We start from the raw sequence: 14,547 nt of genomic DNA on the forward strand, positions 1-14,547 counted from the left end.
CGCCAACAGTTCTTGCGACTTGCCGTTGAGTGTGACCATCTTTCACAAGAGCAACAATTTGTGCCGTTTCAAAAACAGTCAAGGGTATTTTTGGCAAAAATAAACAATAATAAACACTAATAATGGCACTAATAAACACTAATGTGGCAATAATAAACGTTTGTTCGTCGCGTTTGAACAGAAAGTCGAAGCACAAATGAGACATTTAAAACAAGCGGCAGTTATAGGTACCGTTCATTTTGGGAAGTGTGCGCTTTCCCGCGAAATCGGCACTATTGAAATTCTTTGCTAAAAAGGAAACCGCTAAGACCACAACAATTCCCAGAAACATGCATTAGTTTGTATTTGTGTTATTATTATTTATGAGAAAGCTCATTAAAAATGAAATATCAGTGATTTTCAAGGTGACCCGGATTTTATGATCGCGAGTGTATTTCGGGAATGATTTCACTTAACATTTTTTTCCATATAATTGTTGTGAATGTTAGGTATTTGTAACTTCTGCTATAGAGCGTTTCACGTTAGGAACGGAACGTTATGTAGATAGAAGGCAATTACATATTTTTTTGGTTTTTCACGTAAATTTTTTTAGGTTATTTATGTTATTAGGTTATGTAGTTTTTTGTATTTCTTGATTTTTGTTCACTTTTACTAGTTTCCAGCAAAAACATTAAATTTGGACTTTCCTTTACTTTTTCGGCATAATTCACAAAAATTAGGCATTTTTGAGGCGTAGCCTCTTACTATATAATTACCAATTATCTTAATATATAATTTAAAAAAATTAAATCACTTGGTTTGAAGCCGATCGCCTCTCCCCCCGCCACCCTGTCAGAACAACACAGCAGTATTAACATCTAGAGATCATATTCCTGTTTTTTTTTTAAGCGATTCAGTGCTGCTTTCATTCATAAATGCAGCTCTAATTAACGAATACGTGAAATAAAGTAATTACTTTTCCAGGATTTGATTTTAAACATTTTCGCACGTCCTCTTCAACACTTATCTAATAGTGCGGTAAAAAAAAAGGTGTTGCCTCTAGGCTGTCGAAGTATTCGTCAGGAAGTTCTTTGCTGGCAAAGGTCCACAGTTTTGTTGGTAGGAAGGGCAGTTTCCTTTTAGGATGTCTGACGAATACATTGCCGTAAGATGGGCAGGTATGTTTTGGGCTCAGAAGTGTTTACCTCTGATGGTTTTTAGGGTATAACTCCAGCTCAGAGAGGAGAGTTGGTGTATTAGGTTGGAGGGGTAGCTAAACCAAGCCGGCATTTTTGTAATTTATTTTTGTAAAATAACTCAAAAGCGTACTATTAATCTGACAGGACTGTTGGAAAGGTGAAATGGAAACAGTGGAAAACAAATTGATTCTAATGTATATTTAAATAAACAAAATTGTACATTGTCTAAAGGCAACTAATTAGCTTTTGGTGAATATGAGAATCGAAAATAAAATAAGCAGTACTATTTTTGAACATATGTGCGTTTTTAAAAAATTAAAAAAAGTGTTTCTCTTTATTACAATAAATTTTTAAGTAAATGAATTTCATAATTTTTTTATTAAATGTAAAAAATATTTCCTATTATAGATACCTTTATTGCTTTCGTCATCTTTTATATCTCTTATCCAACATCTCTGACTTGGAACCATACTTAAAATTATATTGAAATTTTGTTAGAGTGAATTTAATGCTGATGCCTATATCTCGTTATCCTTCGTGTTCTAAAAAGACTAACGGCTGCTAACTTCAGAATGCCATTTTCAACATGTCTATTTTACTTTCTCGATAAATGTATCTGTGATTGAATAATTTAAGTAATTCGTAATAATCAGCATGTCTCAGTCTGTTTGCATTTTATTACATAGAAGCTACTTTTAGAATTACTATCTCTGATGTCTTTTATTGAGCCAGATCAGTGTCAATAATTCCATAACGATATATCTCGTAAGGTTTATACTTATGTTTAGAATTTTTGGTCGTCGCCAATGGATTGTATTCTATAATTGTTAATTCTACATAGAACCCAAACATATTTCGGTCACTTTGACACGAATAAATGGTTCACCGTTGCTCTCCCTAATGTATTTCGTTATCATTTTATCTGATCTTAATCTGTAATTTTACTCTAGATAAAACCTGACCCCATGTTCCTCATTTTATATATACCGACGATGCCATGGGTTTTCCCCTAATATATCCATTTATAATTGTGTCCTTTTTAATTACTCTACACACCCAGAAGTTTGATACATTATTTTTCTGACTGACATATTAGGTACTTTTTTGAATTTTCTAGAACACACAATTTGAAACTAAAATAAAAATATTAAAAACCCAGCGTAATTTTACACTTTGGACATTCTTTGATACATATTAAAATAATCAACTATTTTAATATTTCCAAAATTTTGGAGTATTTAACCTTTTTATTAACTTGCTTTTCTAAACCTATCCCATTCAGAAGGCGACTTAAATATATGGGACCATTTTAGTTAAAAGAGGACCCGATTTATTTGCATAATTTATTAATTTCAAGAAACTCAGATTAAAACATACACAGCTCATATAGATGCTTACACAATTAAGACTTAGAAAGAAAAAATTACAGACAAACTCCAACTTTTATTGGTTACTAACCACACAATATACATTCGATTGCATAGAGAATTGTGAATCGACGAAATTGATGTTTTTAAACAGTTCCACACCTGTCGAATTCCAATCCAGTTAAATACCAAGCAAAAACTTGCAATTAATTAGGGTTTAGAAAACAATAAAAAAACACTTTAGGTTAATTGGGTTTAAAAAACAATTTAGGTTAATTAAGTAGATTTTTACTCGACACAACTGTATAGACGGGATTGACAGTTGAAATGTGTAGTATGAGATATTACAAAAAGACTTTCATCTAGGGATTCATCAATTTTTTAATGTAACTATTCTTAAATAAACAATCAAACTGTCAAACTCATTATTTTGTTCGTAACTTGAGATATGCTAAATTAAAATCGGTTAATAAACAAAAAAGTTATTGCAAAATCAACAACAAAATCGCTGTTTTTGAATATTGTTCCGAACACAGAACCTTGTTCTAGGTCTTCCTTTTCTTCTCTACCAATGGGTCTATCAAGGAGCGATTTTCTAGCTGGGTCATTTTATTCCATCCGCATTACATGCCCTATCCATCTTAAACGTCCTATCTTAATATGTTTTACGATATCTGGTTCCTGGTATATTCTATAAAGTTCGAAGCTATATCGTCTTCTCCACACTCCATTGTCATTCACTGCTCCATGGATTCGCCTTGGTACTTTTCTTTCGAAACATCCTAACATGTTTTCATTACTTTTTGTTAGAGTCCAGGTCTCTGAACCATATGGACTGGGCGTATTATTGTTTTGTAGAGTTTTATTTTTGTTAAATTAAAAATTTTTGTTATTAAAGCAAAAATCTGAATTTGGTTTCGAAAATTAGTTTACGGATTTTAATATCAGATGTCGCTATTTGCGTCTATACGAAGCCATGTTAGAGTTGCTTCCTAAGACAGAAAAGATTTGTTTTCACGTTCAGAGTGACTGTGAATAGCCCTCTCTGAAGAACCCTATTAGGGCGAAATACGTATAAGGCGGATACACAGACGCACTGTACGTGAAATCAAATCTTAACTGTCTTTTTCCTTTTATTTTTGTATTTCTCGATGTAATTGTGGATTTAACGAGGAGATTGAGCCGAAAATAGCATCCGTTAGCCGTGTAAATGCTGCGGTTTATCTCTGTAGTATTATTTTCAGTGTTAAGGAGCGCTCCCAGGTATACAAATTCGTCCACTGCTTCGATGAAGTCGTTTTCTATAACAAGTGGTCGTAGGATTTGTGGTTGCGTGCTTATTTTCATATACTTCGTTTTGTTGGTGTTTATTATTAAACCCATTTTTGTAGCTGATTCTTTTAATGCTACATACGCCTCTCTTACAGCGTTTTTCGTTCTCCCAACATTATTGATATCATCAGTATAAGCAAGGATTTGCACTGATTTATTATATATTGAACCAATGGTTGTGATTTGTGGCATACGTATTAATTTTTCTAGAGCCAGATTAAATAGTATACAGGAGGGAGGGTCTCCCTGGCGCAGCCCATTATTTGTTTTAAAAGGTTCAGACAGTTCCCTCTGAATTTGTACTCTACATTCAACTTTTTCAAGAGTTAGTTTTGTCAACTGATTTGGTATTCCCAGCTCTTTCATTGCCTTAAACATTTCCCTTCTATTCACAGAGTCGTAGGCTGCTTTGTAGTCTATAAATATGTCATGCGTATCTATGTCATATTCCAGTGTTTTTCTGGTATTTTCCAGATGCAAATCCAAATCCAGCCTGGTATTTTCCTACTATGGTAATTCCTCTGTGGTTAGAGCATTCAAAGATATCTCCTTTTTTGTGTATGGTGCAAAGTATTCCAATATTCCAATCATTGGGGAATGATTTCTGTGTCCATATTTCTTTAATAAGCTGCTGTAATGCCATTATGATATCGTGGCCCACTTACTGACCAACAGCTTCGGCTGTAAGAGTCGGAAGTGGAAGGGAAAAATCGTTTCTAAAGACGGACGAACCAGACATGACGGAAACCAATGCATTAAAGGCTCATAGTGCATCCCTAGTTAATCATCATGACTAACAATACAACCAAACACTCTACTGATCATGAAACTCGGAAAACAAGATCCGGCAGAGGAGGAAACTCACAAGACTGCAAGGCGTCCCCGGTCGTCAACATGCAAAAACCTTGCAAAGTAGCGACTTGGAATATTAGAAGTCTACATCAAGCTGGAAAAATACATAATGCCGTTAAAGAAATGGAAGGCTAAATATAGATATTTTAGGAATCAGCGATGTCCAATGGGCCGACTCAGGAAAAATAAAAATAAACAATAAAACAATATATTATTCAGGAAGTCAAGACGGTTCACACAGATATGGTTTCGGGATAATATTAAACAAAAACATTGATGAAGCTGTAATAAATTTCACTCCATACTCCAACAGAATTATACTCTTACAATTAAACCAGAACAAACCCAAAATAAACATCCTACAAGTTTATGCTCCAACTGCGGACAAACCAGAGAGTAATATTGAAACTTTCTACGAAGACCTAGACAACATTTTAAAATCCATTAAAACGCAAGATGTAACAATTATAATGGGAGACTTAAACGCAAAGGTTGAGGAAGAAAAAGTAGAAGAATGTACAGGAGGATATGGTCTGGGCAACAGAAACTAAAGGGGTGACAGGCTTATCGAATTTTGCCAAAACAATAATTTTGTTATAGCTAATACATTATTCAAAATGCCAAAGAGAAGACTATATACCTGGCACCAGCAGATCAAGAAAAGAGAATTATAAGAAACCAAATAGACTATGTATTAGTTAGACAAAGATACAGAAACGCAATTATATCCGCAAAAACCTATCCAAGTGCCGACATAGAATCAGATCACAACCCAGTAGTGACCAAAACTAGGCTCAAAATGAAAATAATAAAACGAAGAACAACAAATGCAAAAATCGATACAATTAAATTAAGGAACCCACACATAAGGCAACGCCTGGCAGATGAAATCAACAACGGATTAATGAATGTTAAAGAACAAATTCTGCAAAATACTGAGACGGATAAAAAATGGTTATTAATAAAGACAGAAATAGATAAAAGTCAAAAAGAAATTCTAATACCAACCAGATATAAAAAGAAGCAATGGATGGCGGACGAAATTTTAGATTTAATGGAAGAAAGACGTCAATATAAAAACAAAGATAATCAGATGTACAAAAAAAGTGGATAAACAAATAAAATACAGAATTAAGAAAGCGAAAGAACAATGGTTAAAAGAACAATGCGCAGAAATAGAAGAATACCAGAAAAGACATGATAGTTTTAACACACATAAAAAAATTAAAGAATTAACTCACAACAATAGAACAAGAAAACCGGGAATACTGAAAGATGCAAATGGGAAACTTGTGTTGAATACTAACGACAAATTAAAGAGATGGACAGAATACATCAATGAACTGTTCAAAGACAATAGAACAGAACAGATGGAGATAGAAGTAGAAGAGGTATGGTTTTAAAGATATTAAAAGAGGAAATTAAAATGGCATTAAAAAACAGCAAAAATGGTAAAGCAGTAGGTCCAGACCAAATCCCTATAGAAACCTTAAAATACATAAATGATGAAACCTTAGACATTATAGTAGACTTATTTAACTCAGATACAAAACAGGACACATACCGAAACAATGGCTACTCTCCACCTTTTGTGCTATCCCTAAAAATACAAACGCTAAATAGTGCAGTGAATACAGAACAATATCACTAATAAGTCACATTCTCAAATTATACCTGAAAATAATACATGGACGTATAAATAAAAAACTGGAAGAAGGAATAGATGATAGTCAGTTTGGGTTCAGAAACGGACTAGGAACCAGAGAAGCGTTATTTGCTTTTAATGTGTTAGCTCAAAGATGCATGGATATGAATGTTGATGTGCATGTTTGTTACGTTGAATTTGAAAAAGCATTTGACAAAATAAGACATGAAAAATTAGTCCACATTTTAAGACAAAAAAATAGACCATAGGGACTTACGAATACTAACAAACCTCTACTGGAATCAAAGAGCACAAATCGTAATAGATAACGAACCCAGTCCAGACCACATTCTCGATGTAATTGTGGATTTAACGAGGAGATTGAGCCGAAAATAGCATCCGTTAGCCGTGTAAATGCTGCGGTTTATCTCTGTAGTATTATTTTCAGTGTTAAGGAGCGCTCCCAGGTATACAAATTCGTCCACTGCTTCGATGAAGTCGTTTTCTATAACAAGTGGTCGTAGGATTTGTGGTTGCGTGCTTATTTTCATATACTTCGTTTTGTTGGTGTTTATTATTAAACCCATTTTTGTAGCTGATTCTTTTAATGCTACATACGCCTCTCTTACAGCGTTTTTCGTTCTCCCAACATTATTGATATCATCAGTATAAGCAAGGATTTGCACTGATTTATTATATATTGAACCAATGGTTGTGATTTGTGGCATACGTATTAATTTTTCTAGAGCCAGATTAAATAGTATACAGGAGGGAGGGTCTCCCTGGCGCAGCCCATTATTTGTTTTAAAAGGTTCAGACAGTTCCCTCTGAATTTGTACTCTACATTCAACTTTTTCAAGAGTTGGTTTTGTCAACTGATTTGGTATTCCCAGCTCTTTCATTGCCTTAAACATTTCCCTTCTATTCACAGAGTCGTAGGCTGCTTTGTAGTCTATAAATATGTCATGCGTATCTATGTCATATTCCAGTGTTTTTCTGGTATTTTCCAGATGCAAATCCAAATCCAGCCTGGTATTTTCCTACTATGGTAATTCCTCTGTGGTTAGAGCATTCAAAGATATCTCCTTTTTTGTGTATGGTGCAAAGTATTCCAATATTCCAATCATTGGGGAATGATTTCTGTGTCCATATTTCTTTAATAAGCTGCTGTAATGCCATTATGATATCGTGGCCCACTTACTGACCAACAGCTTCGGCTGTAAGAGTCGGAAGTGGAAGGGAAAAATCGTTTCTAAAGACGGACGAACCAGACATGACGGAAACCAATGCATTAAAGGCTCATAGTGCATCCCTAGTTAATCATCATGACTAACAATACAACCAAACACTCTACTGATCATGAAACTCGGAAAACAAGATCCGGCAGAGGAGGAAACTCACAAGACTGCAAGGCGTCCCCGGTCGTCAACATGCAAAAACCTTGCAAAGTAGCGACTTGGAATATTAGAAGTCTACATCAAGCTGGAAAAATACATAATGCCGTTAAAGAAATGGAAGGCTAAATATAGATATTTTAGGAATCAGCGATGTCCAATGGGCCGACTCAGGAAAAATAAAAATAAACAATAAAACAATATATTATTCAGGAAGTCAAGACGGTTCACACAGATATGGTTTCGGGATAATATTAAACAAAAACATTGATGAAGCTGTAATAAATTTCACTCCATACTCCAACAGAATTATACTCTTACAATTAAACCAGAACAAACCCAAAATAAACATCCTACAAGTTTATGCTCCAACTGCGGACAAACCAGAGAGTAATATTGAAACTTTCTACGAAGACCTAGACAACATTTTAAAATCCATTAAAACGCAAGATGTAACAATTATAATGGGAGACTTAAACGCAAAGGTTGAGGAAGAAAAAGTAGAAGAATGTACAGGAGGATATGGTCTGGGCAACAGAAACTAAAGGGGTGACAGGCTTATCGAATTTTGCCAAAACAATAATTTTGTTATAGCTAATACATTATTCAAAATGCCAAAGAGAAGACTATATACCTGGCACCAGCAGATCAAGAAAAGAGAATTATAAGAAACCAAATAGACTATGTATTAGTTAGACAAAGATACAGAAACGCAATTATATCCGCAAAAACCTATCCAAGTGCCGACATAGAATCAGATCACAACCCAGTAGTGACCAAAACTAGGCTCAAAATGAAAATAATAAAACGAAGAACAACAAATGCAAAAATCGATACAATTAAATTAAGGAACCCACACATAAGGCAACGCCTGGCAGATGAAATCAACAAAGGATTAATGAATGTTAAAGAACAAATTCTGCAAAATACTGAGACGGATAAAAAATGGTTATTAATAAAGACAGAAATAGATAAAAGTCAAAAAGAAATTCTAATACCAACCAGATATAAAAAGAAGCAATGGATGACGGACGAAATTTTAGATTTAATGGAAGAACGACGTCAATATAAAAACAAAAATAATCAGATGTACAAAAAAAGTGGATAAACAAATAAAATACAGAATTAAGAAAGCGAAAGAACAATGCGCAGAAATAGAAGAATACCAGAAAAGACATGATAGTTTTAACACACATAAAAAAATTAAAGAATTAACTCACAACAATAGAACAAGAAAACCGGGAATACTGAAAGATGCAAATGGGAAACTTATGTTGAATACTAACGACAAATTAAAGAGATGGACAGAATACATCAATGAACTGTTCAAAGACAATAGAACAGAACAGATGGAGATAGAAGTAGAAGAGGTATGGTTTTAAAGATATTAAAAGAGGAAATTAAAATGGCATTAAAAAACAGCAAAAATGGTAAAGCAGTAGGTCCAGACCAAATCCCTATAGAAACCTTAAAATGCATAAATGATGAAACCTTAGACATTATAGTAGACTTATTTAACTTATTTAAAGATGCATGGATATGAATGTTGATGTGCATTTTTGTTACGTTGATTTTGAAAAAGCATTTGACAAAGTAAGACATGAAAAATTAGTCCAAATTCTAAAGACAAAAAACATAGACCATAGGGACTTACGGAAATAAGCTCATTTTTCAAAAAATCTTATTATAAACAAATTAAATTTCGCAAAAACTATTCAACCTATCTGGCCCATCTTTTGCAAACAATTCAAACATTATAAGACCCTTAAGTTCAGGTACATTTAAACAAATTTTAATAAATAATAAAAAAGTTTCAAAAATATTCAAAAACAGCAATTTTGTTGTTCATTTTGCAATAACTTTTTTGTTTATTATCCGATTTTAATTTAGTATATTTCATTTTGTGTATCTTTTTTTGTGAAAAAGTCAAATCTCTAAATAGACAAGCTTAAGTTATGAGCAAAATAATAAGTTTGACGTTTTGATTGTTTATTTAAAAATATTTCCACTAAAAAATTGATGAATCCCTAGATGACCGTCTTTTCGTATTACCTCATACTACACATTTCAACTGTTATGACGAAAAATTCTTATTTTTTACTAACTTGGTTGGTATAATTATAGTTTACATATCAAATACAGCTGAATATGACTCCACAGTTAAACCACAAAAGTGGCCAATGCGTCTAAGACCGTGCCTTTGATATATCAAATAATACACTGAAAAATCATAACTTACTATCCGTATAATTCATAGAAGAATATGACATGGGAAGAAAATTATGTTTTGAATTAGGAAATTTTTACAGCTGAAGTCTCTGGTCTCAACAGAATAGGTCTATTTGATCTTACTTACATAATCTTGCACATAAACAATATGATTCAACTAGCCAATAGAAATGTAAGTTTCAGTATTACTACGGCCACCAATGAATCTTTTACTTTTAAAGATTTTATAGATTCGTGAAAACTATCAGATTTGGCCAAATTTACCAACGATATTTAGACTGAGGATCTTGAAATCAACATTTAGTGGTCATTACCGACAGTATTTAAGAGTAACATTGCTACTAGCTGTTTAAAGAAGAATCTATTATGGACTGGTCAAAAATAGACCTTACAAAAAGTAGTATAAGAAATGTAGTAACAGCTAGACGCAATGTAAGTTGAATCCAGTATACTGCTACCAATTCACTACAAGAAATGTTGTCACAATGTTTGACAGAATACTATAATGTAATTATCTTCGCCCACAAATAATAGATCGATGGTTTTATTATCATGGCAGTATTTTCACTTTCAGTACCTCTGTTCTAATTATTTATGTAAACAATATCGCATAAATAGGAAAAATAAAATTTTGTTTAAGTGCTACAACTTTCAAATCAGACGCTGTTGTCAATGAACATTTAATTTATCTATAATGTTTCTTTTGAAACTACTAATTCCAATTACTTTTTGACGTATTTTAATTATTTTTTGGTGTTGATTCGTCGGAAGACTTTATTTAATAGCTTCTTTAATTATCTACATTAAAAATACCACAGGGACCTCCTAAAATCTAAAATATTGGAATAAATCATTTATCATACAAGATTCTACGTTTCAATTTCCACTCTGGAAATCGTTTTTAAAACAATTGTGTTAAAAACCCCTTCCTTGTCATTAATCTGTTCCAGCTCCCATAACACGCCACCTTAGTTATTTTTGTTAAGTGTTTTTGAAGAAGAAAAGTGTATTTACAAGAAGAAATATTTATTTATAAATAACAAATACATATTGTATAAAAACATGTGCCCACGGAAGCGCTTAATTTTCGTCACGCTTTGCTCATTTTCACCAGCAGGTCTTTCTTCCTCCCTTTCAGGATATTGCGGAAATGAGTTGAACAACTCAGATACACGATCTTTTTCTGGGTGATTTTTATCCACGAACTCTACAACTTTCTCCTACATTCCCAAGATCTCCTTTATATCTCTTGGAAGGATAACCTCTTCCAAACCAATCTCTCATCCACCTCCAGACCCATGGACTTTCCCAGAGAAACAATCTCTACAACTGACACTTTAGGTTCCAATTCTTCGAAGGCCCTTTCAGCTACAGCCTCAGGTCACAGCTTCTTCCCTGCAGAGCTTAAGGTTCTCGTTGTAACATCCAGGCAGGCCTGTTCAATAAGAGATTTTTTTGTCATATTTGTGAGAAAGTATTCTTGAGTTAAGTAGCTGACTTGTTTGTCCAATATATACCCCATTACTGTAGTTGTCAGAGAAGAAAATGCCGCTGAATCTTTTGACTAGAGTGTCCTATCAATAAAAATCAAAATACGTTTTAAAGGTGAAGAGAGTTTCATATGCCATTTTTGTATTTTGCCCCGAATGGAGTCAGTTTCTATAAAGTTGTTCATTGCCAACATAAAGTGAATTTTTCTTGTTGGGTGGAACTTCCTAAAGCCTTGTGGTGCGCCACACATGCGATAACAACTGCAACAGCATAGCAGATATGCAGAACTCAATAGCTGCTTAGGACCACAACGGGCTCGATCCCGGCATCTCCACAATCCTGAAAGCTACTCATGGGCAAGTTATCCTGTGAAGCAATAAGCAAGATTTGCTCTGTGTTTGATAATATTAAAATTTCAATTTTATATTTTTTGGTGTACAATAAATATGATTAGTTAATATCTTATTTGTCCCAGCCAAACTGATTTTTCAGATTTACTTCTAAAATAAGACGTTCTCACACATCAGCGACTGAGCTAGAAGAGGTCTAACAATTGGCTCCCAAAGAAAGTTGTGAATTTTATTGTTCGACATTGGCTCTCAACTTTCGGAGTTTATATTGTTACACCCACTGTTTCCGATGGGTTGTACAATTAATTAAAATGAGGTTTAGGAGAACTTTACTGTGATGTTTTGATAAGTATTTGGTACAAATAGAACAAAAAGCGCTTTAAAAGTTTATACTTATAAAAATAAATATTGTATAATTGAGAATGTACCGAAGAACAGTTAGGTGAAATAAAGGTATGATACATTTTTTAGCTTCCTTCAATTGACAACAGTATTTTAATACCAGCTTCCGATCTGAAGTAACAAATAAACCTTTCAATTTCCTAATTACGTTGTATTATTCCCATAAAAAATTGTATAAACAGTTTCCAAACAGTATTTCAGAAACTGGATGACACACTATACCTTATCTTTAAGAGTTGGCCTCTATAAAGTCAAGAAAGTTTGTTTGCATCTATACCCCGTACAAAAAACTTTTAGAAAAGTTAATACTTTCATTTGAGGTAGTTCTGTTATAGTAGAGAGAGTATAGACATTATTTTAGGAAACGTTCGCGATAGGATAGGCCACGTGTGAAATGTTATACACAATGAAATTAAGGACAAGAAACATTCCAAATGAGTGCAAACAACAAATATTTTTTTGAGCAACAAACATAAATAAGAACGTAAACATGTATGAATATGTACTAATATCAAAAATATGAAATGGACGCTTCTATATTATAATACATGTATTTAATTGATACTTACAATATTAGAAAAACCTAGAACGGTTTAGTTTTCGGTATGTGATCTTTTATACGATTTAAATGAGTAAATATAAACACATTCAAAGAATAACCGATACAAAACTATACATTGTTACATACCATAGCCAAGCTTGACTGGTACACGCGTTTAAATGAAATTTAGTACGTACCTGAATTAACAGATTACGTAATAACGATTCGGTAATTTATCCATGGATACTATAATCAAAAATATTAATAACTCTCCAAAATGAACGACCACCTTAAGTGTATGTACCATAAGTTTGAAGCTATTTTTCGTCTGAACCGTTGATTGGATTTAGATGATTTTTATTTCACATTTTAGGTCTATTTCTAAGAAACGTCAACGTTTTCTCCATATACGGGTGTAAAAATAAAGTTGTTTGTTCATCTTACTTTGCTACACCTTGTGAAATTTATTAGAAACAAACGGTACTTCATATTAATGTTGCGAAATATCTTCATCTTTTCCCAATATTTTCGTAAAATAATCTCGATATCTCCACAACACCTCGCCAAGATCAGTTTATCAGGCTACGTGCTATAATAGAACGTTTTGTCAGAATGAGACATTTACAAATTTAAGTGGCAGTTCATAATATTTAAATTAGTAGGACACTGTACAAATACGTCCCACTAAATAATATTGGTAGGTAAAAATATCAGTCAGAGCACCAACTTTAAACGTAGCATCTTAACTGAGATGACGATAACTGGGAGCATGTATGGTTGGGGAGGAATATCTTTTACAGCGCGAACTGAACTTGTTGCTTTCTTTTAATGCATGATAATGCACGACCGTCGACCACACGTGGCACATATGGTCCGTGATTATTTGGACGTGATTGGTGTGCCAACCATGAACTGGCCACCATGCAGCCCAGATCTAAATCCCATAGAGAATTTGTGGGATATTATTGATTGTCAACTGAGGAGCCGACAACCACCACATGTCTACCTTGACTACATAGAAGTTATGGTGAGAGAAGTTTGGCTTGCAATTGATCAAGGCCAAATACGACGCTTGGTTTTAAGTATGCCTAGTTGTGAATAAGTAATTAGAACTAGAGGCGGAATACTCGTTATTTAGATTATGTTTTCTTAGGTTTTAGTTGTTTTAAATGTCAATAAAATTTATTTAAGTAGTTTTGCTTTCACTTGCTTTAAATGTCCATAAAAACATTCAAAGTTTTGTATAATCTTTGATAATAGAGTTATCGAGATGATTTTTTTACGAAAATGTTGGAGAACACGCACAAGAACATTATCTCCTGGGGTAAAAATAAGCTTTATAGTAGCAAAAACAAAAGGTTGCACCAGTAAAAAGCTCGACCACATTACCTAGGTTAGAATTATGCCCAGCAATGCTGCTTACCGACTCATGAAAAGAACAATAAGCATTAAATCGCAATGATATAGAAATATATCTGAGATCCGATTCCACCATAACCCTTAAATGGATACAGATTAGGTTTCCAATGCCAGAGATATTGGAAACCGATGACGAAAGAAAAAATAAATAATACGACTATAGTAGTCAGTGATGCTTGAGAACGATTTTTGAGTCTAAAGAGGATGCAACGGGTACTGCAAACACGGAAGAACTTACTCTGCAATATTTGGAGGGTACTTTAAACAGAGTAGTAAAAAATACTCAAAGAATATACTTTCTTAGATGTGAGTTCTCACAGAAGAGGTAAAAATGCTAAATCGTAAAA

The sequence above is a fragment of the Diabrotica undecimpunctata genome, chromosome 10 (assembly GCF_040954645.1).
Source record: "Diabrotica undecimpunctata isolate CICGRU chromosome 10, icDiaUnde3, whole genome shotgun sequence".
NCBI classification, from domain to species: Eukaryota; Metazoa; Arthropoda; class Insecta; order Coleoptera; family Chrysomelidae; genus Diabrotica; species Diabrotica undecimpunctata.